Source organism: Leucopleurus acutus, assembly GCF_964270905.1.
Source record: "Leucopleurus acutus genome assembly, chromosome: 3".
Taxonomy (NCBI): Eukaryota; Metazoa; Chordata; class Mammalia; order Artiodactyla; family Delphinidae; genus Leucopleurus; species Leucopleurus acutus.
Window position 1 is genome coordinate 80398913 of NC_139145.1, and position 26046 is coordinate 80424958.

The window sequence follows — 26046 nt, forward strand, 5'->3', positions numbered from 1 at the left end:
ATTCACCAGCCCGAGAGACTTCTCTGCTCCCCCACCAGGGCAGGCGGGGCTGCGAGCTGAGGCTCGGGCTTCAGTTGGAGTGCAGGGAGAGGACTGGCGGCGTGAACACAGCCTGCAGGGGGTTAGTGCACCACGGCTGGCCAGGAGGGAGTCTGGGGAAAAGTCTGGACGTGCCGAAGAGGCAGGAGACTTTTTCTTCCCTCTTTGTTTCCTGGTGCGCGAGGAGACGGGATTAAGAGCACTGCTTAAAGGAGCTCCAGAGACGGCGCGAGCCGCGGCTAAAAGCGTGGACCCCAGAGAGGGGCATAACACGCTAAGGCTGCTGCTGCCGCCACCAAGAAGCCTGTGTGCGAGCACAGGTCACTATCCACACGCCACTTCCGGGGAGCCTGTGCAGCCCGCCAGTGCCAGGGTCCCGTGATCCAGGGACAACTTCCGCGGGAGAACGCACAGCGCGCCTCAGGCTGGTGCAGCGTCACGCCGGCCTCTGCCGCCGCAGGCTCGCCACGCACTCCGTGCCCCTCCCTCCCCCTGGCCTGAGTGAGCCAGAGTCCCCATCAGCGGCTCCTTTAACCCCGTCCTGTCTGAGCGAAGAACAGACGCCCTCCGGCGACCTACACGCAGAGGCGGGGCCAAATCCAAAACTGAGCCCCTGGGAGCTGTGAGAACAAAGAAGAGAAAGGGAAATCTCTCCCAGCAGCCTCAGGAGCAGCGGATTAAAGCTCCACAATCAACTTGATGTACCCTGCATCTGGAATACATGAATAGAAAACGAATCATCCCAAATTGAGGAGGTGGACTTTGAGAGCAAGATTTATGATTTTTTCCCCTTTTCCTCTTTTTGTGAGTGTGTATGTGTATGCTTCTGTGTGAGATTTTGTCTGTATAGCTTTTCTTCCACCATTGGTCCTAGGGTTCTATCTGTCCTTTTTCTTTTCTCTCTCTTAATAATTACTTTTTTATTTTAATAACCTTATTATATTTTATCTTACTTTATTTTATTTTACTTTATCTTCTTTCTTTTTTTCCTTCCTTCCCTCCTTCCTTCCTTCCCTCCTCCCTCCCTCCCTTCTGTCTTTCTTTCTTTCTTTCTATGTCTACTAATTATTTCTTTCTACTTTCTCTCCCTTTTATTCTGAGCCGTGTGGATGAAAGGCTCTTGGTGCTGCAGCCAGGAGTCAGTGCTGTACCTCTGAGGTAGGAGAGCCAACTTCAGGACACTGGTCCACAAGAGACCTCCCAGCTCCACATAATATCAAATGGCGAAAATCTCCCCGAGATCTCCATCTCAACACCAGCACCCAGCTTCACTCAACGACTAGCAAGCTGCAGTGCTGGATATCATACTCCAAACAATTAGCAAGACAGGAACACAACCCTACCTATTAGCAGAGAGGCTGCCTAAAATCATAATAAGTCCACAGACACCCCAAAACACACCACCAGACGTGGACCTGCCCACCAGAAAGACAGGATCCAGCCTCATCCACCAGAACACAGGCACTAGTCCCCTCCACCAGGAAGCCTACACAACCCACTGAACCAACCTTAGCCACTGGGGACAGACACCAAAAACAATGGGAACTACGAACCAGCAGCCGGCAAAATGGAGACCCCAAACACAGTAAGATAAGCAAAATGAGAAGACAGAAAAAAACACAGCAGATGAAGGAGCAAGATAAAAACCCACCAGACCTAACAAATGAAGAGGAAATAGGCAGTCTACCTGAAAAAGAATTCAGAATAATGATAGTAAAGATGATCCAAAATCTTGGAAATAGGATAGACAAAATGCAAGAAACATTTAACAAGGACCTAGAAGAACTAAAGATGAAACAAACAACGATGAACAACACAATAAATGAAATGAAAAATACTCTAGATGGGGTCAATAGCAGAATAACTGAGGCAGAAGAACGGATAAGTGACCTGGAAGATAAAACAGTGGAAATAACTACTGCAGAGCAGAATAAAGAAAAAAGAATGAAAAGAAGTGAGGACAGTCTCAGAGACCTCCGGGACAACATTAAGCACACCAACATTCGAATTATAGGGGTTCTAGAAGAAGAAGAGAAAAAGAAAGGGACTGAGAAAATATTTGAAGAGATTATAGTTGAAAACTTCCCTAATATGGGAAAGGAAAGAGTTAATCAAGTCCAGGAAGCACAGAGAGTCCCATACAGGAAAAATCCAAGGAGAAATACGCCAAGACACATATTAATCAAACAGTCAAAAATTAAATACAAAGAAAACATATTAAAAGCAGCAAGGGGAAAACAACAAATAACACACAAGGGAATTCCCATAAGGTTAACAACTGATCTTTCAGCAGAAACTCTGCAAGCCAGAAGGGACTGGCAGGACATATTTAGAGTGATGAAGGAGAAAAACCTGCAACCAACATTACTCTACCCAGCAAGGATCTCATTCAGATTTGATGGAGAAATTAAAACCTTTACAGACAAGCAAAAGCTGAGAGAGTTCAGCACCACCAAACCAGCACTACAGCAACTGCTAAAGGAACTTCTCTAGGCAAGAAACACAAGAGAAGGAAAAGACCTACAATAACGAACCCAAAACAATTAAGAAAATGGGAATAGGAACATACATATCGATAATTACCTTACATGTATATGGACTAAATGCTCCCACCAAAAGACACAGTTTGGCTGAATGGATACAAAAACAAGACCCATATATTTGCTGTCTACAATAGACCCACTTCAGACCTAGAGACACATACAGATTGAAAGTAAGGGGATGGAAAAAGATGTTTCATGCAAATGGAAACCAAAAGAAAGCTGGAGTAGCAATTCTCATATCAGACAAAATAGACTTTAAAATAAAGACTATTAGAAGAGACAAAGAAAGACACTACATAATGATCAGGGATCGATCCAAGCAGAAGATATAACAATTGTAAATATTTACGCACCCAACATAGGAGCACCTCAATACATAAGGCAAATACTAACAGCCATAAAAGGGAAATCGACAGTAACACATTCATAGTAGGGGACTTTAACACCCCACTTTCACCAATGGACAGATCATCCAAAATGAAAATAAATAGGGAAACACAAGCTTTAAATGATACATTAAACAAGATGGACTTAATTGATATTAATAGGACATTCCACCCAAAAACAACAGAATACACATTTTTCTCAAGTACTCATGAAACATTCTCCAGGATAGATCATATCTTGGGTCACAAATCAAGCCTTGGTAAATTTAAGAAAATTGAAATTGTATCAAGTATCTTTTCCGACCACAACGCTGTGAGACTAGATATCAATTACAGGAAAAGATCTGTAAAAAATACAAACACATGGAGGTTAAACAATACACTACTTAATAACGAAGTGATCACTGAAGAAATCAAAGAGGAAATCAAAAAATACCTAGAAACAAATGACAATGCAGACACGACGACCCAAAATCTATGGACTGCAGCAAACGTAGTTCTAAGAGGGAAGTTTATAGCAATACAATCCTACCTTAAGAAACAGGAAACATCTCGAATAAACAACCTAACCTTACACCTAACGCAATTAGAGAAAGAAGAACAAAAAAACCCCAAAGTTAGCAGAAGGAAAGAACTCATAAAGATCAGATCAGAAATAAATGAAAAAGAAATGAAGGAAACAATAGCAAAGATCAATAAAACTGAAAGCTGGTTCTTTGAGAAGATAAACAAAATTGATAAACCATTAGCCAGACTCATCAAGAGAAAAAGGGGGAAGACTCAAATCAATAGAATTAGAAATGAAAAAGGAGAAGTAACAACTGACACTGCAGAAATACAAAAGATCATGAGAGATTACTACAACCAACTCTATGCCAATAAAATGGACAACCTGGAAGAAATGGACAAATTCTTAGAAATGCACAACCTGCCAAGACTGAATCAGGAAGAAATAGAAAATATGAACAGACCAATCACAAGCACTGAAATTGAAACTGTGATTAAAAACCTTCCAACAAAGAAAAGCACAGGACCAGATGGCTTCACAGGAGAATTCTATCACACCTTTAGAGAAGAGCTAACACCTATCCTTCCAAAATATAGCAGAGGGAGGAACACTCCCAAACTCATTCTACGAGGCCACCATCACCCTGATACCAAAACCAGACAAGGATGTCACAAAGAAAGAAAACTACAGGCCAATATCACTGATGAACATAGATGCAAAAATTCTCAATGAAATACTAGCAAAGAGAATCCAACAACACATTAAACAGATCATACACCATGATCAAGTGGGGTTTATTCCAGGAATGCAAGGATTCTTCAATATACGTAAATCAATCAACGTGATACACCATATTAACAAATTGAAGGAGAAAAACCATATGATCATCTCAATAGATGCAGAGAAAGCTTTCGACAAAATTCAACACCCATTTATGATAAAAACCCTGCAGAAAGTAGGCATAGAGGGAACTTTCCTCAACATAATAAAGGCCATATATGACAAGCCCACAGCCAACATCGTCCTCAATGGTGAAAAACTGAAAGCATTTCCACTAAGATCAGGAAGAAGAGAAGGTTGCCCACTGTTACCACTCTTATTCAACATAGTTTTGGAAGTTTTAGCCACAGCAATCAGAGAAGACAAGGAAATAAAAGAAATCCAAATCGGAAAAGAAGAAGTAAAGCTGTCACTGTTTGCAGATGACATGATACTATACATAGAGAATCCTACAGATGCTACCAGAAAACTACTAAATTACATGCATGATGACTATAGTTAAATTAATACTGTATTGAACACTGGAAATACGCTAAGAGAATAGATTTCAGATGCACTTACCACCAAAAAAAAAAAAGGCAATTGTGTGAGAAGATATGTAAATTAGCTTGACTGTAGTAATCATTTCACTATGTAAATGTATATTAAATCATGCTGTGCATCTTAAATACATACAATTTTTTTTAAAGAAGAGAATAATGTGAAGGTCAAAGTGGAAACCAGATATATCTAGCAAGGTAAAATAGAGAAGGTGAATTTCAAGGAAACAAAGTTCTCTTTCCCTTTGCAAAACCAATAAAGGCTCAGTGCAACAAGCATATGATAAACTCGATTAAAAAAGGAAGTAGTCAAGGTCCCAAAAGGCAGAGAAAGGTGGATCACAGAAGGGTGAGAAAAATCACTAATACAGAAGCCAACAGACAGAGAATTGGAAAAAAATATTTTGAGGAGTTTGAGTACAAGGATTCTCCCAAACACACACATGTTATCCATAGGCAACCCTGGCCATAGGCGCTGACTTATACCCAGGATCAGAAATTTGGCCTCATGGAAATGGTAAAGGAAAAGGGTAGCTGGTTTTATGTACCAAGAGCTCAACTGGTTGTTTTAAAATAAACTGTTAATATAATATAGCTCTGAGGTAATACATGCCACAGCCCCCCACTTATCTAATATTTACAGACTGTTGGGTAAGAAATTACAATCTGCCACCTCAATACATCCTATGACGTTAACTGCATGAGTCAGTTGTGAAGACCGATCCTGCCTCTGGTGTTAAGTAAAACTTCAGTGATGTTCCTACTGTCTGAGGTTTAGTGCTGCTGAGAAAAGATCAATATAGAAACAGTCCTGACCACACCGCATGAACATAAACCCCCAAAGAAATTTGTTCTACCTCCACAATGGGGGTTACATGTTTCCACACCCATATAACACTTTCATTTAGTATTTTCACTACCAAATTCAGGCAGGAAATTATGTATAAATCAACTCCATTGTACAGCTGGGATCTAGAAATCTGGTAGGATAGGGAGAAGGGCAACACTTATGCAAAATGATTGCACTTCTGAATTTTAATATATATAGAAGTCATTCCCTGGTTTAAAAAGAACATTACCATTTATAGGACAAAAGAGTATTTTTCTTAATAAGGAATAAGGTAGCAAATATATTGTAGCAGAACAATCTCTGGACTGGGAATTAGAAGATCTCTGTTCTAATCCTCAATCTACCACTCATAAACTGTGTCATTGGGTAAGTCACTCAGCCTATTTGAATCTCATTTCCCTCCTTTGTAGGATAAAGATGATTATATCTGCCTGTATATTTCATATTGCAATTATATTCATATTATAATCAACTGAGATAATGTACATGGACATGTTTGGGAAACTATATAGCTGATATTTTTGTATTTTGGAATACATTCTGTACCCACTATTACAATGAAATATGAAACCACCACAAATAGACAAGTTGTTATCTTATATAGTCTTTAACTTTGTGAACAGAAGTCATGACATGATTCAATATATCACATGTGATTGGCACATAAATTTCCCAACATACGGAATACAGTCATTTAAGCTGCATTTAAAGAAAATCATATTTTAAGGCATCATTTTTTTCCTTTCAAAGAAGACGTCCAAAGTGGTCTTCAAAAACACACTCAGCGGGGCTTCCCTGGTGGCGCAGTGGTTGAGAGTCCGCCTGCCGATGCAGGGGACACGGGTTTGTGCCCCAGTCCGGGAAGATCCCACATGCCGCGGAGTGGCTGGGCCGGTGAGCCATAGCCGCTGAGCCTGTGCGTCCGGAGCCTGTGCTCCGCAAAGGGAGAGGCCACAACAGTGAGAGGCCCACGTAAAAAAAAAAAACAAAAAAAAAAACAAAAAACAAAAAAAACAAAACAAAAACACACTCAGCAAGGAATAAATAGAGGTAGGACATAAATTGCTTCATAGAACTCTAATGTCATGGAGTGCAGTCATAAGTAGTGAATATATTTTCTCTAGCTATCTACACTGCTGTAAAGACACAGGGAAATATATCTTTATCTTGTTTGATAGCACTTGGTAAATACTGTTCACTTAACAGACGTTATAAATTACTCACTGCCACGTAGGAAAAAGGAAGTCAGCCTTTACAACGATGAAGTAATCAAATGGCTGTATTTAAAAACTTGGAGGCTATAGTCATAAAATGTAATTTAACTGAGGATTTTATGGTATACTCATGAACAAGTAAATCAGATCCTGCAATGTTTATCTCTGATAACTTCTGGTTTCACAACCCATCACCCAGGAATGGGCTGCTATAATTAACCTCCAATACAGAGATACCATAAGCAGCCCACAGATAATAAAAAAGCTAATAGATTCCCCATCTTTTAGTGTCAGTGAGGGGACACTTTTGAACTTTCTTTCCTTGATCAAATATCAGATCTTGAAGGGGGAAAAAAGGGACAATATCTGAAATATTGTGGATCTTTTTAAGGTTCTTGTTTATGTAAGAAAAATTATTTTTCTGAAAAAATTGTCAAAAGTTATTCATGGAGTCAAAGTATAACTAGATCTTAATCCACTTAGGGTTCTGCTATCAAATGAAAATACTTACGTTATCTAAGGAGTATTCTAAAACAATTATTGGCAGACTTTTTCCATAAAGGGCCACATAAGAATATTCTAGGCTTTGGGAGTGCCGTTCAGTCTTTGTCACAATTACTCAACAGCCACAGACCATACGTAAATGAACAAGCATGGCCAGGTTCCAACAGAATTTCATTCATGTGCACTGAAATTTGAATTTGCTTTTGAATTTGATGTTTCATGTCCTATGAAATATTTTTGTTTTGATTTTTACCTACCATTAAAATGTAAAAAATATTCTACTCTGGGGCTCTACAAAGACAGGAAGCATGCAGGATTTGGCCTGAGGGCTATTGGTTGCTAACCCCTGGCCTAAGATAACAATGACAGTACTACTCCAGTGGAGAAAGACCATTTTTCCTGAAGCCTGTGGGTTTCTCTCCATTTATTCAATTTTTGGAAGATAAAAAAAGAAAACCTATGCCCTGCTTCTATTATAAGCTCTGATAATGAAATCATCGAATAATCACTGAAGCCGACAATCTATGTGGGGAAAGCATGTATAAACTACAGTTTACAGAACAATCCCATCACCCCCAAAACCTCTTCATGTTATCTTTTATAGGGTTACATCCTCTCCACCCCAACACATACACCACAGTTCTGTTCCCTATCACTATAGGGTTGTCCTTTTGAGAATGTCATATAAATGGAATCATAGAGTATGTAACCTTTTGAGATTGACTTCTTTCACCAAGCAAAATGTCTTTGACATTCATCCTAGTTTTGTGTGCATCAATTGTTTCTTCCTTTTTACCGCTGAGATGTTTAGTGTTCCATTATATGAAGGCACCATGGTGTGTTTATACAGTCACCCACTGAAGGACACGTGGGTTATTTCCAGTTATTAGTGATTATAAACAGAGCTTCAATAAATATTCATGTACAGGATTTTATGTGAACATATGTTTACAGTTCACTTGGAAAATTATCTAAGAATAGGATTGCTGGGTCATATGGTAAGTATATGTTTAACTTTACAAGGAACTGCTAAACAGTTTTCCAGAGTGGCTGTACCACTTTGGATTCTAGTTACTTTACATTCTCACCAACACTTGCTATTATCTTTTTTTTTTTTTTTTAATTTTAGTCATTGTAACAGGTATGCCATGATTTTAATTTGCACTTCTCCAATGGCTAATGACATTGGGTATCTTTTCCTGTTTATTTATCACCCATATTTCCTCTTTAAGTGATGTGTCTGTTCAAGTCTCAGACCCACTTTTCAATTGGATTGTTTGTTTTCTTCATGTTGAGTTTTGAGAGTTTTTGATACGCTCTTGGTACAAGCTATTTGGATATGTGATTTGCAAGTATTTCCTCCCTATCTCTAGCCTGTCTTTTCATTCTCTTAAAGTTTTGGGTTTTGATAAATTTTAATTTATGGGTTTTTTTCTTTTATGGATCTGTTTTTGGTACCATCTCTAAGAACTCTTTGTCTAACTCCAGGTCATAAAGGTTTCTCATGTTTTCTTCTAAACATCATACAGTTTTATATTTTACATTTAGATGTTAGATCCATTGTGTGTTAATTTTTGAATAATACGAGAGATTTAGATCAAAGGTTTTCTTTCTACAGACAGAGGTCCAACACCAAGAGACTATGCCTTCTCTATTGATTTGCTTGGCACCTCTGTCAAAAACAAATTAGCTGTATTTGTGTGTGTGTGTCTATTTCTAGACTCCCTGTTTTGTTCCACTGGCCTAGTCCTTCATAAATACCATGCTGTCTTTATGCTGAAGCTTTAGAGTAAGTCTTAAAATTGGGTAGTATGATTTTTCCAACCACAGTTCTCTGAAACTTTGTTTCTTTTCCTGTTTTTAATACTATTTATCCCTGTTACTCTGATTGGGTAATTTTATCTGTCCTCAAGTTCACTGATTTCTCTGTTATTGCCATTCTGCTCTTATGCCAACAGGTAAGTTTTCAACTTTGGTTATTATATTTTTCAATTCTAAAATTTTCATTCAGTTCTTATTTGTATCTTCTACTTGCTTAGACTTGCTACCTTTCCTTTCTTTTTGAGAGTATTCACCCTTACTTGTTGGAGCATTCTTATAATAGCTGCTTCAAAGTCTATGTCAGGTAATTCCAACAGGTGTCACCTTGTCATTGGCATCTATTGATTGTCTTTTCCCATGTGAGTTGAGATTTTCCTGGCTACCTCTGTGCCAAGTAATTTTGAATTGTATCCTATACATTTTGAATATTGTAAGACTCTAGGTCTCACTTAAATTCTATGGAAAATGTTGACGTTTTTGCTTCAGTAGACAATCAACCTGGTTCGATTCCAGTCTCAAGTTACGACCAGCCTTCCACTGTGTTTGTGGTTCCAATGTCAGTTCCGTTTTCAAAGCCTCTGTAATGCTCTTTGGATCTATCCTCTGTCTGCTATCCAGTGACCAATCTGGGATCTGGGCAGTGTTCTATCTTATAATTCAGTCTTCAAAATCTACAGTTTACTGTTTAGAGTAAGATACTCACATGTGTAGGTTAGATGTGATCCCCAGAGTTCACAGGAGTTCATAAACAACTTTATGGAGTCCCCTTCCCAAGCTCCATCCTCTCTTGAGATCTCTTCAGTTCTCTTTGGTTCACTGAAGCTCCCCTTTTGGATCCATTTATTAGAAAAGGGGGCTTTTTTTTACACTGCTTTGTACTTCCTGAGACTATGTCACATCAAGGCCAAGCTGTAGGAAGACAGGAAAAGAAATAAAATCAGTAAGTGTTTGTCCCACCCTCCTGAGACCACAGGAGGGAATGGCTCCCTCGGAGCTCCACTGGGAAAGGACAACTGGAAGGTCCACCTTTGGAACCCTCCTGGACTTGGCCTCGGGCATCTCTCCCCTCATTTGATTCTGATCCTTCCTTGTAATAAAGCAGAACTGGGAGCATAACAGAGTTCAGTGAATCCTGTGAGTCCTTCTGGTGAATTATCAAAATGGAGGGTGAAAAAAAAAATGGAGGGTGGTTTGGGGGACTCCCTAAATTTGAAATTGGCGTCAGAAGTGAGGATGGTAGACTGTTCCCTAACTTCACATTCTCTGTCCCCTAATTGGATATATTAAAATTGGGGTAGGCCAGAGAAGGGGTTTTCTTTCAATACAGTTTGTGGAACTATCCAGGCGTCCTCAAGACTCTGGCATCGTCCCAGAACCAGAGAAAGAGGGTGTAATTGAAAAGCCTTCCCAGGGAATCCTGATAGGCTCCTGGATTTAAAACCACTTCCACTGGGATTCTTGATATTTTCTAAATAAGTAACAAAACAGAAGACAGCAGGGAGTTAGACAGAGTTTATAAGTTGATTGCTTTATCACTGTCCTGCTTAAAAAAGCCTTCCCTGGCCTGCCATTACCTAAGTAATAAATCAAGTAAATTGCACATTCTATATTCTCTGCAATCTAACCCCAAAGCAGTTTTACTTCCTGCTGCTTCCTTCCACACCATCCCAGAGGGTCCTATCCCACTACTCCGATTTGATTGTTTACGGTGGGGCTCTGGCATTAATACATTCTGAAAGCTTTCCAAACGATTCTACTAGGGATCCAGGATAGTAAGCTTCTAATGTTCTATTTTATAGCCAAATAAGATCACTATTTATTATATAAACCTAGGATAACATCATATTTTTACCTCTGGAAATCCATACGTTCTTGAAGGTACAGCCCAAATGACAAATTCTTTCCTGATCACACTGGACCAGAATCAATGTCTATTTCTCTGGGTTTCCATAGTGTTTTATTTGCATGACTCCACAGTCCTTTTCACAGTCTGCAATGTAATATACCTAAGAAGCTGCAATGTAAGAAAAGTATGGTCCAAACATCAGCTCTGTGAATGACCCTGTGACTTTAGGGCAGTCAGTTTTTAGTTCTCAAAGCTTTAAATACTTCATCTGTAAAATCTGAAACAAATGGTTCTCTTACAGTGTTATCATAAGGTTTAAATGAGACATTTCTGTGCTCCGCAACCTTCTTTCTATCAGTACCTAGAAAATATATTTTAACAGCTTACTGGTGGAGAATGCTTGTGGCCAGAGCTAACAGGATGCGGGCTCCATCTACTCCAGGCCTCGCACAACAGCTCAAAGAGTTAACAAGATCAGTATCTGGACATACCTATAACTCTTCAAGAAATACTCATTGGCTGCCCATTGAAATCACATGGAGAGCATTAAAAACGACGAATGCTTGGATATCACCCCCAGATTTATGATTTAATTTGTCTGGGGCACAGCCTGTGGCATTAAGAGTTTTTAACTCTCCCCAGGTGATTCTCATGTGCATCTTCTAAGACTGAGGACCACCATTCATAAAAATATGGATCAGAAACAACATTAAGTAAACTTCTAGGTTGTAAATTTCTTGAGGATGGAGAATGTGCACTGTTCACTTCTACAGAACATCACCCAGTCCCCAATCCTCACCAACATTACCACTTCAATAAAATAGATGTTCAATAAACATTTTTGGAATTCAATTTAATTCAACAGAGAAATACCATTTAAAAGTTCAACGTGGGTTGTGGAGGTCACTGGAGAAAGCATTTCCACGTGGGGCAGATATTACCTAGCGGACTCAGGACCCTCAAAACTCCGATTCCCACACACTACCTACCTCTTCTGCACACAGTGTCAGCTCCCAGACTTAGTAAAGCAGTCCCATATTGCCATATCATCAAGACGTCACTACTGTTTCTCAACCTAACTATAAAAAGTAAAATAATAAAACACTGTTAAAGAAAGGAAACGTTTCATATAGCTAGGAACGTTTTCAGGCTTTGTTCTTTAAGTGGAAGAGAGCTGAGCGTCTGCAAGGCTTTAGAATGCATGCTTCTCAACTTGTTTATGTTCTTGGGTTTCACGGTAAACAGGAGTATCTCTTAGGGAATTTGCCTCCAACGTTTGGGAGCCTTGACATGAAGAGGCAAGAAACTTCTCATGATTCCGATTCTGGTTACTGAAATGACTTCACGTAAGGGGTCCATCTTTTCTAATTCATCAGAAATTCTAAAACTCATAATGAATTTCATTTATATTCAAAAGATCCTAAATACATGTCTACAGAATATGTTCACGTAAGATAACAGGCTCAATCAACCATTAGCCAACCTCACCAAGCATAACAGAGAAGCAACTGATCCCAAAAGAAGCATTCTATCTCTGTTCAAAAGCTTGAAATGCATCTGGGCAGGTCATGGAAACAAAATGATGTAAAATATGTAAACCACTGTCCCTCCCCCCTCCTCGCCATACACACTCATACACACAAACCTCAGTTCTTATTTGTGTCACGCAGTTGGTAGGCGAAGTACTTGGGTTTAAATTTGACGCTTCTGTTAGCTCTCATGTAATACTGGACATATCATTCAAATACGTTTCTGGGACTCATTTTCCATACCCGAATGAGGGGGCCATGACCTTACTCATGCCCTTTAAGCCCTGTTTATGATTTTATGTAACTTTTAAAGTAAATGAAAAGGAAACTAGCATTTGGTGAGTGCTTGCTTTCCGAAGTTAATCATGAGATTGCAACAAAGGAAAACATACCTAAGCTAGCTTAACAAAAAAGAAACATTTTCATCAAGTGTAAGGAATACCCAAAGGCAAGCATCAGAGTAGGGCCTGATAAGGCACTAGGTCCAAAACATGGGCACTGCAGAGCCAATATGACACTGATCAAATTCTAGTTCACACAGGCTGTTGTTGCTCTTACTTTTCTCTGGGTGTTGCCTTTATTTGTCCTTTCTCTACCCAGTGGTTTTCTTTGCACTACTGAAAAGTGGCCTCGATGGTAAAAAATATAGCCAGCACATCCCTGGCTGACCACTGACCTCTTACCTTCAGAGCCCAAGGCCCATAGAGTCTCTGTGTCCCAATTACAAATGACCAGAAAAGAGAGTCTGATTGGTCTAGCTTGGACGAGCCACCCAACCATGGCTGAGTCACCAAGGGAGGGAAAGTGTCCCATGGTTCTGACGGGGAGGCTGAGGCCCATCCCTACCCCAAGGGTTGTGAATTACAGATACTCTTGCAGAAAGTACCGAGAGGTATCTATTCCAAATTCTGGTTGCTAGGCCTTTTCACTTGTTGTCTCAATCTTTGCAGCAATCTTATGACACAGGATTTTAGCCCCATTTTGAAAAAATAAATGATGCTCAAAGATTTTGAACGACTTGTTCAAGACCATATGGCGAGAGGCAGTTTTGGAGCCCACGTACTTTCCAGTGAAAGATCAGCAGCCTTGGTGGAAGTTACACAGCTTGGTTGTATTTGTTACATATTTCGGTTAATAAAGCAAAGACTTTGAAACGATATGGCTTTTCAATGGTTTTGTTTGGGCATTCTAGGCATCATAAACAATATCTTGATTATTAATTTTTTTTTTCTTTTTTTTTGGCTGAGTTGGGTCTAGGTTGCTGCTCGTGGGCTCTCTCAGTTGCGGCAAGCAGGAGCCACACTTCGCTGTGGTGCGTGGGGCCCCCATCGCGGTGGCCCTTCTTGCTGCCGAGCATGGGCTCTAGGCAAGCGGGCCTCAGCAGCTGTGGCCCGCGGGCTCAGCAGTTGTGGCACACGGGCCTAGCTGTTCCGCGGCATGTGGGATCTTCCCAGACCAGGGCTCAAATCCGTGTCCCCTGAATTGGCAGGCAGATTCCCAACCACTGCAACACCAGGGAAGCCCTTAATTTTTTAAAATGAGAAGCAATGGTGAGTATTATTGTAAAAGCTGATAGTTTCCTTTCCTTAGCATAGACTTTCTGGGAAGTAACAAATGTTCTGTATTCAGGAAGAACAATAATAGTTCCAGTAGTCTAACACTGCTATGTGTCAGGCAGAGTGCTACATGCTTTACCTATATATCTCACTGAGGCCTCAAAACAAGCCAATGATGGAGCTACTATTCTTATTACCCAGATGAGAAAACAGACTTGAGAGAGGCTAAGTAACTTAGGTCTCCTGCTATATGGTGGTCAAGCTAGCAGTTGAACTCAGGTCCACTTGACTCCATAGCTCTTAATCACTAGGCTTTGCAGCTTCCCAGCCTTGGGCTGGTAAGTATATAAGAATGAAATCTCAGGACATACAAATGATCACTAATACGGATGTATTTCAAATTTTACTTTCTTTTATGTTATATATACAAATATGGCATTTATGACAGCATACATTAAATCTACAGCTAATAGCTAATATTTGGCATATATTCAAAAACACCAGGAATAACTTTTTGCCAGAAGTTTTTCATCCAAAATTTATTGGCAGTCGGTTCTGTATCAAATACTGAGCTAGGTAATTTATATTTTGATTTCTTGTAGACAGCTAGAGTCAACTGATCATTTTTTTCCCAAGATAGTGATCTGATTTCCTAGGAAAAAATTAACATATCTTTCAAAGGAAACAATCTACTTTCTTTTTCTTTGTCTCCTATGAGAAAAGGGAGTGAAAGTCTGTCAGTTGTCAGCAGATGTGCCCAGCTTCCTCTGGAACAATTTATAAAGGACTATAACTCAGCCTATGTCCTGATACAGAGGCATCTCAAATTCTTCCCTGGTTTCTTTCTTCAGTAATACCTAAACTAGGGATATATAAATCAGCAAAATAGAGTAGGAAGACAAATGAACACATTAGTAAAAAAAGCAACCTAATTTAACTTTTGTCACATTTAAAGAAAGAGAAACAGCAGATGTTTCACCTATCTGTGTTTAAAATTAAGAAAAGACCATTAAACTGGCATGTATTTAGTAAATATTATTTATAATAAATTCTGTGGAACATTCTGCTAAGGTAAAAGGACAGAAAAGAGAAAAGAAAAAGAGGGAGGAAATCAGAGTAAACACAATCTAAGAAGGATTACGTTAACAGAGACAGAATAAAGCGTTAGAAAAAAGAGAAAAATTATACTCTCACAGATATTAGGAAAATTCTAAATTAAAATAGAAAAGAAATAAACAGAGATCAAGTGCTAGAGGCAAATTAAAAGATAGAAAAGAATACTGAAAAAAAAGAAAAAAAGATGGACCAAGAGATTCATCACTTCAAATGAGCGTTATTCAGCTTGTGCTCAGAGGAGCATGAAAATTGCCTGCAGCACTTGTTCAGACCCAGACTGTTGGACCCGCCCTAAACCTTCAAGTCAGACTCTCTGGGGGCTTGGACCCAGAAATCTGTAACCGAGATAATCTCCTCAGTTAGTTCTCAGGCACGCTAACAATTATGAAGCCCCACTTGATGACTGACATAAGTGGACCCCACGGTGCCAAGATGCAACTTCAGAGTTTTACTAAACCCACAGTCAAAACTCTGATTGCTTTCATAACACTTTCCATCTTGAATAGGAATGAAGATTCTATTTTTTTAAATAGCACAAATTCATGAATTTATAACACAAATATTTTATTCCCCCCTAATTTTCAGAGCATTTTGGAGTCATTTTTAAGAGGGAAACTCCCACTTCCTGGCTGGACAATGTCAAACATTAAATTTCATTTTCACAATTAAGATTATTTATTTCCTAATCATTTACAACAGAAAACATCTGTGAACACCCTAAATCATATGTGAAATTTTATGATAACATTTTTTTGTTTTACTTTTTAATTGTTAAATAATGAGTGTATGGAAATGTGCACAGAGTGTACAATTCAACAATTTATCACAAGGTGAACATCAAAGCAGCATAACCCAGGTCAAAACCAGAAAACTGTCAGTACCTACAAAAGTCCCCTTTTGCTCTCTCCCAATCACTGGTCTCTCTTGCTTCCAAGAAGCCACTATTGCAACATAATATGATCACTTTTTTTGCTTTTCTGACATCACCAAGCTTTGGTAAGAAAATGAGTCAAAAGGATATCTTATATTCTATTGATGGGAGTATAAATTTTCACAAGTCTGAACATCAGTTTGGCATAATTTACTGAAGTTGAATATTTGCATATGCAGTGATTTCAGTCTTAAGCATATACCTAACAGAAATGCATGCATTCATGTATGTTGTTCATATAACAAACATATAACCACCTAAATGTTCACCAACAGAAAAACGCATAATTAAATTGTGATATAGTCAAACATAGGAAAGAATAAAGCATTGTAAATGAGTGCAACCACATAAAACAATGATGAATTTCACAAACATGTCACTGAAAGCAAAACCAGACACACAAAATAATCCATACTATATGATTCAATTTACAGAAATTTATATATATATATATATATATATATATATATATAATGTTTCCAGAAACATGTTTATTTTTATGAATAAAATGTTCAGAGGATTTTTCAGATTCTGTTATTGACTCTCCCCCAAATCAAGAACAGTTCTTAAAGCTAATATCAAGATTTTTAAAAGTCATGTTGCATTTTTGCTACTATTGTCATGAAGAATATCTTGGTTAATCCAATTGTTTTCTCTGACTGGTTAGCCAAGAATATCCTCTTCCTTGCCTCAAACAGCAAGTAAGATCTGAAAACCAAACTTTGATATTTGGTAGATCTGGATATTTGAACTTGAATTTGAACCTGAAATCAGATAATTTTGTCAGTTTAATTAATCTTTGCTTTGCTCCTATGTTCCACGTAGTTCCAGTGTCAGTTCATGTCTACAATCTCTTCCTGGTGTAAAGAGCTCAAACTCTTTCCTTTCATGTACCCATGTTTACATCACTGTCTAGAATTTTCTTTTGACACTGGAGGAAATGAGTATTTTTTAAACACTCAAAGTCCAATGGCTCAAAGTGCATACTGCAAAGCCAGCCAATTTCCATGTATGTTTAAAGTTCACAGATTTTCCATTCTGAACACAGAATCATAAAAGGAAATTTCATCAATTGTAAGTAGCATCATTTATCAAGTTTATTGCACCAGCAAGTCTGATTTCAGAATCTACATGGCTGAATGACTTTTACATGGTTTTATTCTTCTGGCAAAAATTCATTTTTAAAATTTTGGCACAAGATAATGGTGGAAGAAATTGTATTTATTCAATATGTGCAGTTCTCAGTATATCACTTATACCTCAATAAAGCTGTTTTAAAAATAAAAAGCTAAGGAAAAAAAGATGAGAGGGCAAGATACCCCAACAAGCACACATTTACTCCGCAAATTTATTTAGGCTGTGAAATGGTAGACGGCAGAGATCAATCCCTTGTTTTCTTTACCAAGTCACTCCTCCTCCCACTTTAGTTATAAGAATATACTGCAAATCATATATTCCAGCCACCCTACAAATTAACCAGAGCCCTTAACGAAAACTGGAAATCAGTTCATATTTCATGCTCCCAGAGAATACCCAATTAATCACACAAACAAAAGGATTTTTAATGTACCTGCCATACCTTTGCAACAAACACCTACTCACCGCTAAGTTCCCTGAGCACCCTTCACAGACACAAGTTGTGTTTTAGAGTTGGCCTCAGCTTAATATATGTTTTTTGTTTGTTTTGTTTTGTTTTTTTGTTTTGCGATATGCGGTCCTCTCACTGTTGTGGCCTCTCCCATTGCGGAGCACAGGCTCACGGGCCCAGCAGCTCCGCGGCATGTGGGATCTTCCCCGACCGGGGCACGAACCCGTGTCCCCTGCATCGGCAAGTGGACTCTCAACCACTGCGCCACCAGGGAAGCCCAATATATGTTTTTATAATAAAAAAATAGTATAATCAGTCCAGTATGTGTTTTTTTGTTCTTTTTTAAAATTTGTTTATTTATTGATTTTTGGCTGCGTTGGGTCTTCGTTGCTGTGCGCGGGCTTTCTCTAGTTGTGGCGAGTGGGCTCTAGAGCACAGGCTCAGTAGTTGTGGCACATGGGCTTAGGTGCTCTGCGGCATGTGGAATCCTCCCTGACCAGGGATCGAACCCATGTCCCCTGCAATAGCAGGCGGATTCTTAACCACTGCACCACCAGGGAAGTCCCCCAGTATGTGTTTTGTGTGTCTTTTATTTGCAGTGACAGCAGTAATGCTTATTTACAGTTGGCCTTGGCACAATGCAGAAAACATATGTTTATTACTGATATAAGCCGTTTCAAAATATTTCATTTCCCTTTTCTTCTCCCTGCAAAACAAAACTCTACCAATACTTAGGGTTTTATCAACCTTTCCTTTCTGGGGATGTCTTCATCATCTCAGGGACCATGCTCAGGCTGACACTGTGACTTCATAAACAGCCATTGGGACCCCCAAGGATACGACTAGGTAGCAGCATCTGACAGTGCTTTTCCATTCTACAGCCAGAATTTACAGCTATAGCAGAGGACAGATTCTCATCATTCTAAGAAGAATTTGCATGGCCTCCCAGAAAACAGAAGAAAAATGTATCATCAGTCTCCCAGATGCTGGTCTGACAAGCAGTGCCTGATCAGTACCATCCATGGCTAATGATCCCCCTTCCCATCCCCAGCCTCAACCCCCAGCGTGAAGATTCCCCTTCAGGAGCTCTGAGGTAGGGCTCAAGAATCGGGATTTTTAGAACACCTCTCAGTGACACTGATAGGCAGCAAATCTGGGGACCCGATGAATTAAATGACCCTTGAGAGTTTTCAAAATCCTCATCTTCATTGTTTGCACTTACTGAACAAATCATAGAAATAAATGTGTCCCAAAGTAGAGGTTGGAAGAAAGGATTGCCCCGTTCCCACTTCTGCACATGCAACGGCAGTGTGCTAGGATACAGGGTGGGACAGTGCCTGCTGGATGTTGTTTGTAGCACTCTGTGTCTTCCTTGCCTTCATTGCTCTCATCTATCCCTCAGGAGCAGAAAGCTTGGCAATTATGTTTCTCAGCCTTCCGTACCAGCAGGGCTCCAGCTAGACTCCATCAATGTCTGGCCGTTATGCTCAATTTGGAGGGATGAGACAGAAAAGAAGAAGCCATGTTTCTCCAGCAGCAGTTCCTGGCAGGTGTGTAGATATGGGTAGATAGGTGACTATGGTGTTTGTCTCCAACTACTAGGAGCTAAAGATACCGGCCGCAAATTCGTGTACCCGATGCACAGTGACGCCAAATAGACCAAAACATCGGAGCCTGGAGCAAGGAAAGGTTTACTGCGGGGCCAAGGAAGGAAAACAGGTACTAAAAAACCCCCTGAACTCCCAGAAAGGGTTTCAGCAAAGCACATTTAAAGCCTACGTGGGGGCATGGGGGAGGAGTGGGGGAGTGGTCTCATCATGGACAATTCTCTGACTGGTTGATGGTGAGGTAACAGGGCAGTTAACATTATTAATCCTTAGGCACCAGTAGGCCTGGGAACTCAGGATCATCAAGTAGTTAATTTCTTTCATTTGGTGCTGGATTTAGCATCCATCAAACAACTCAGTAAGTGTGCATCAGATCCTAGTATCTAGGTACTTCAGAGAGGAGCTAGAGCAGAGGATAGGGGGGAAGGGTCTGTCCTGGGAAGGCCCCATACGGTCCTGCTCACTTACATTAAGATTTCCCAAAAGCGACCTTCCTAACCTAAACCCCACCCCACTCCCCACATTTGCAATGGTTGTGTCAGCTCCTTACTCTCTGTATTCGATCTCTTTCTCCCTGAATCTGAAGTGGCCACTGTTTTCTTGGCATGGTCATAACAGTCAAGGTTATACCTATTACCCTACAGACTCTCTTGGAGCTGAAGATATTAGCCCAGGAATTCGCACTCTGAGCTCACGACAGTTACAACTAGGCAAAGATAGAATTTCCTAGAAAATGCACAACAAAACTTCACAAACCCCAAAGCTCCAATGGGACAATGCACATGTATCAACTCACTGAAAATTCGCAGGTCCCCTAGTGTGGGCCACAAGAGCAAAGGTGGCAAATCTCTCCTACTGGGGGCTGGTTGCTTTCCATATTAATAAAGTTTCAGGAAATTTGGTGAACTCCATTCTGGTGCAAAGTGGACTCTAATACTATGCCTCAACCCTCATTTAGGGCACTTCAGGGTTCTCCTATGAAAGTCTGGGGCAACTTTAAAGAAAGGCTTCACTCAAACAAACACTGGAAATATGAGTATCTCCAAATACTAAATTTTCATGGGTTTGAGAAAACATCTTTTTTCTATTAACTTAAGAAGTGCTAGATGATGATAGATGTAAATATATGGATTTTTCCCTTTCATTGGTCAGAGTTAATACATTTTATGTTTTCCAAAGCAACCCACAGGGGCTTCTCTGCTGGTGCAGTGGTTAAGAATTTGCCTGCCAGTGCAGGAGACACGGGTTCAATCCCTGGCCCGGGAAGATCCCACACGCCGAGGAGCAACTAAGCCCGTGCACCACAACTACTAAGCCTGCGCTCTAGAGCCTGCGAATCACAACTACTGAAGCCCATGCACCACAACTACTGAAGCCTGCACACCTAGAGCCTGTGCTCCACACAAGAGAACACCGCAGTGAGAAGCCTGTGCACCACAATGAAGAGTAGCCCCCGCTCGCCGCAACTAGAGGAAGCCCACGTGCAGCAACGAAGACCCAATGCAGCCAAAAAGAAAGTAAATAAATTTATTAAAAAAAAAAAAAAAAAGCAACCCACAATTTCAAAGGACAGGAGAGAACCTGGAAAATAAAATCGTTTAGACAATCACTGTTCAATAGAACTTTCTGTGATGATGGAAACGTTCTATATCTGTGTTCTCCAGTACAGTAGCTCTTAATCACATGGGGTTGCTGAATATTTGAAACATGGCTAGTGCAACTGAAAAAATAAATGTTTAATTTTATATAATTTTAATTAATCTAAATTTAAACAGTCACATGTGGCTACTGTATTGAAGAGCACAGATTTTTCACACCTCTTGGACGTATGTCTTACAATGATATAAAAATTATATTTAAATGTATTCATGAAAAGAATAAAATTACATCAAAATATAAAGTTCTTTACACAGAATCAGTAATAAATGGATTGCTTGCAGAAAGTCAGTATATATTTTACTCATAGCTATATGTATCTCTCCAATTTAAAAATTAATTGGATTTCAATTTTGTAAGTGTAGATGATGAGAGCGTTCTCATAAACTCTTCAGACAATGCAGGGTAACATGAAGCCTCCCCACTCCCACCCCATCAGCCAATTCCATTCCTCACATCCTCTGGGGGCCCAGCAGAAACACTATTCTATTTAGGTTGGATGTGTCTATTTTCAGAAATTTTTCTATGTATTTAAAAACATATTTGTGTATAGATACAATATAATCTATATATTTATATATCCATGTTAGATTAAATTAGAGCATATTTTAATGTTCTCAATATGCTTCCATATATACCAAATTCTTTTTCATGGCTGTGTCACATTCCTAAGCATGGACTCTTTTTCTTTAGCCTATTTGACCATTTTGACCATTTATCCCTTGCTAGAATTTTAGTTTATGTACAGCTTTTTTCTATCACAAACAATACCACAATAAGCTTTCTTTTATGTGAGTCCTTGTGTATAATTTAAATTTTAATAGATTGCAAAATTTCCCTCTATGATGACTGTATAATTTATATTTACCATTTCTCCCCTGATATTATCAACACTGATGAGCTAGGAAGGAAACTGATTTAAGTTTTTATTTCTCTATTTACTACTGAGGTTAAGCAATTTTCCATATGCCTGCTAAATTTCATCTTTTGTTAATTGACTATATAACTCATGTCATTTTTTTCAATCAGGAAAACATATACTAAAATACAGCAAGACCATGGCTAAATTATTTTTCCTGGAGTATACAGTGCCTTGTATATATATCTCCATAAACAATTATTGAACAAATGAATAAAACAGCCGACATCATGAAAATCTCTCTCTCAAAAAAGAAAAGACAAATTGAGTCCACAAAATTTTTAACATAGGTTCCATATTTCAGAGTATCAGGGGTAGACAGATAAATGATAAGTTTATATCACTACTCCTAGAACTTCCATTATTCTATTAGACAAATAAAATTTAAAAATCCAACTAAATAAACATTCATTCTGTAACCCCTTCAAGACATATTTCTGATAGGACTGTTATTCTAACTCCAAGCAATTTTTCCTCTTGACCTCAATCTCCCTAACATCCCCATAGCAAAATAAGAATGATATTTTAATTGATGTGCTTTTCATATTTTATAGTATTGATTGCCATCTAGTCAATCAGGATAATTCAAGCTTCTTTCTATCACAAATACCTTCAGAATGTTTCCACTTCTGCCTTGACAACATTTGCTCTTTTTCTCGTAAGAGTACCCTTATTTTCCTTGTGAATGCTCTCCTCCCCCATCTCAATTCACATGGCATCTATGAGGCTGACTCCAATCCCAGCCCTAAGGGTGAGTTTAGAACCAAAAACTGGCCTGAGTAGCCAAGTAGAGCCAATCATACCTAACCCCATATCTTTTGCAGGAACCGTAGAGAGAAACATTCTCTCTCCAATGTAAATTCCAAGTGACTAGCAGATATTTTGCTATTTGGTCTGAAAATCTGTTGGAGAATGGAATCAATGCAAAGGAAAGCAAAGTCCAGATGGAGAGGGAGGGGAGGGGAGGGGAGGGAAGAACCAAGTCCTGAAACTGACATTTAAACCATTAGATCAAGTTACACTTGAAGCCATATCTACCCCTGAACTTTTCAGGTGTCCTAAATGAAAAATAAAATCAGAGCCCTTCTTAGCTTGAGATCATTTGAATTAGGTTTTTGATCACTTGCAATGGAGAGAAACTCAACTAAAGCACTGGGACAAGAGGCATTTTTAAGGCACTGTTCTGAATTATCCAATATCCAAATTACCTTAACTTTACTCTGGCTCTCTGGTTGTTACAGACAGTGCCTGAATCTGCATCTCTATGGTTGACAACAAACAGCATCATTTCTTACATGTGAAACGTTTTCCCCATTTTACGTTCTCTCATGGAATTAATTACACAGAAGCTATATAGCTCAAATGCCATTATCTTTGTTTCGTTAATGAGAAAAATGGAGACACAGAAAAGGTAATGATGTTCAAGGGCTGGGACAATATTCAAGACTTCCCACTGCTTGCTCTTGTTTGAACCCATGCATTTCCAACATGATACTAAAGGTGAAGTGGATAAATATAAGACCCAAGACACTGTGGATGGTGTGTGATGCCACCCTGGACATTTCCTGGCCTCATGCAGTGGAAATCGGCTTTCAGTTTATACTCTAAATGAAGTCACTTTGCTGTGAAAGGTGTATGAAACCGCTCTCACCCGTAGTAATGGCACAGAGCAGAGATTGTCACCAGTCACAGTCAATGCTGATCCCACCAAATGACTCCGTGAAGAGACACTGGAGACTGATACACAGCTCATTACCTAGAACAGTTAGCAGTTACTCTGGACCTCTGGCATGCAGCTTTTTAAAGGAAACAGGGTAAACAGTGTAGTGGAGAACTTAGGAACACAATTGGGAATTAGACAAAGTGGTGTTTGAATGTGGGCTTTGTCACTTATTAGCTTTGTGTCCATCAGTATGTCATGTATGCTCTCTATTGGATCCTTACTACCTCCTCTGCGTTGCCTCAACCCTCCCAAGTTCTGGCAAGTGGCAGGGATGAGAGCCATCTGAGCAACTGCTCCAGCCTCGAGACAACCCACCAGAGCACCAAGGAAACGAGCCTGTGTCATATCCCTGTCCTACCTAGCTTCCTTCCAGGAAGTGATGACATAACAAAGGGTAACTACACAGTTTGTCAACTATCTTAACTTGTGTTAGAGTCAGAGATGCAAGAGCAATCTGCACCACGCCCAGAAGCTGTTTTGATTATAGGCTCAAAATAACCTCACTCTTTATCTGCATCACAAACCCTTCCAGAGCTCCTCCCCAGGTTTTCACATTAGGTGAAACTAAGCAGAAAAGTGAATGCAGCTCTAAGCACCATTTGTATAGTTGGTGCATTTGTTTTCACTGGAATGCCATGCATTTGGAGAGGGGTTCCCATTGTCAGGAATCAGCTGCAGGGCACAAGCAGTCATCTTGGATCCTCTGCCTCATTTGCCCAGACCTCAAATGGGTCAAATGTAAACATTCTGCAGTCCTCTTCCACTCATTATTTGGTTAGTTTCTCCACAAGGTTCTGGAGCTGCGGACATCTTTCAGTGACTTCACTCACCTCATGTATCTTGTTTCCACTAACTCACTCAGATATCTCCTCCTTCCCACAATATGGTGATTTTTCCTACTAATGAACATTACCCATTCAAAAACCCATCCCCTCTGAACCTTGATATCACCATCTATAAAATGGGCATGTATATGTATACCTGAATCACTTTGCTGTACACTTGAACTAACACAACACTGTGAATCAACTACAATATAAAATAAAAATTAAAATAAAAACATTAATTCTTCCAATCCATGAACACACACACACACATGGGCATGGAGGGGAAATTATGTGCTTAAGTGGAAAACTGTGCATTATCTAGGGGATATCCCTCCAGGGAGCTGTTCTACAACTCTGTACGTCATAAATAACTGACAGCAATGCAGTATATTTGTCTGTAGACGTGCAAATTCTGTTCAGTTAAGTACAAGTTCAATGGACTTTCTTTACTCTGCTATGGAAAAACATGTTCTGCTTCCATTTGTACACTCATTTCAATGGTTCTGATCTGCAAATGTGTTCGTATTTTGGATTCTCTTTTGCATCACCTATAACATCTGCCTGGTTCTCTCATTGATTAATGAATAGAATAAAATCTTTAATAGACGTTCTTTTTTATATGTGTATGATAGTCATGATTTTACCTTTTTTGAAAATGATTCTTAACAGAAATAAGAACATTACCAATCTCAGAAGGCTAATTGAAGATTGAGCATAGTTGGAAATATCAAAGAGTGGCAGCCACTCTGTCAGTGAAGTGATGTTTATAAAACCTAGCATGCATTAAGCACTCAATAAATGTTACCTATTACTGTTTCAAAAGAGAATGTCGGTCATTTTTCAACCAATCCTTTTTTACATTTAAATAAAATTTTAGATAAAGGACCTCATATTAGAAATGCTAACTATAGACATCTGGGGAAAAGTGGACATTCCCTAAAAATTATTAATAATGTTGCCTCTCAGCCTGGCAAACTCAGGACTAGCAGCCCACATCTTAGGGAATAAGGCCTTAGTAAAGCTTTTTCCCATCTGAACACATTCCTCATAACACACTGCAATCAAAACATGGTAACAGAAATTTTACAACTGGCAACAATAGGGAATCAGTGTGAAAAGTGGAAGTAATTATTGTTAAGTACAAAATGAGAACGTGCCTCTAAAAACAAATAGAAAAAGGTTAATTCTCTGGCTTCCGGCAGATCGGTACTATATTTTTCCAAGGTACAACAACCTAACTGAAACCCCAACGATAATGATTTATTCAAGTTTTAATTCACACATTTCCAGCTAAAAAGACATCCCCAGACATTCGTGGTTGCTTACTACCACCTGCAAGCTTTTGTTTAACCGAGGACAGAGGTTCCTTCTGAAGGCCAGGGTAACAGTGAACAATTTGAATGATTTTATTACATTTTTTTCATAACAAAACAAACTTGTATGTGATGAATGATTATTTTCCCTGCCACTGATGTAATGTAAAAGTTGTATTTCACCTTATTTTCCTAAGTGTTAATATTTTCAGTATTTGAATTTCTGTCTTGTTTCTCATTTATCTAAGGGT

At 39.2% G+C, this 26046-nt stretch overlaps 1 long non-coding RNA gene across 1 annotated transcript in view; it reads right to left on the bottom strand.

Annotated features, from left to right (window-relative positions):
* Window positions 1-927: 927 nt before the first annotated feature.
* Window positions 928-26046, bottom strand: part of LOC309960294 — a 254176-nt gene continuing 229057 nt past the window's right edge. The window contains exon 2 of the long non-coding RNA XR_014326126.1: window positions 928-1091. This is a non-coding gene — a long non-coding RNA (uncharacterized lncRNA). The remainder of the gene's footprint in view (window positions 1092-26046) is intronic.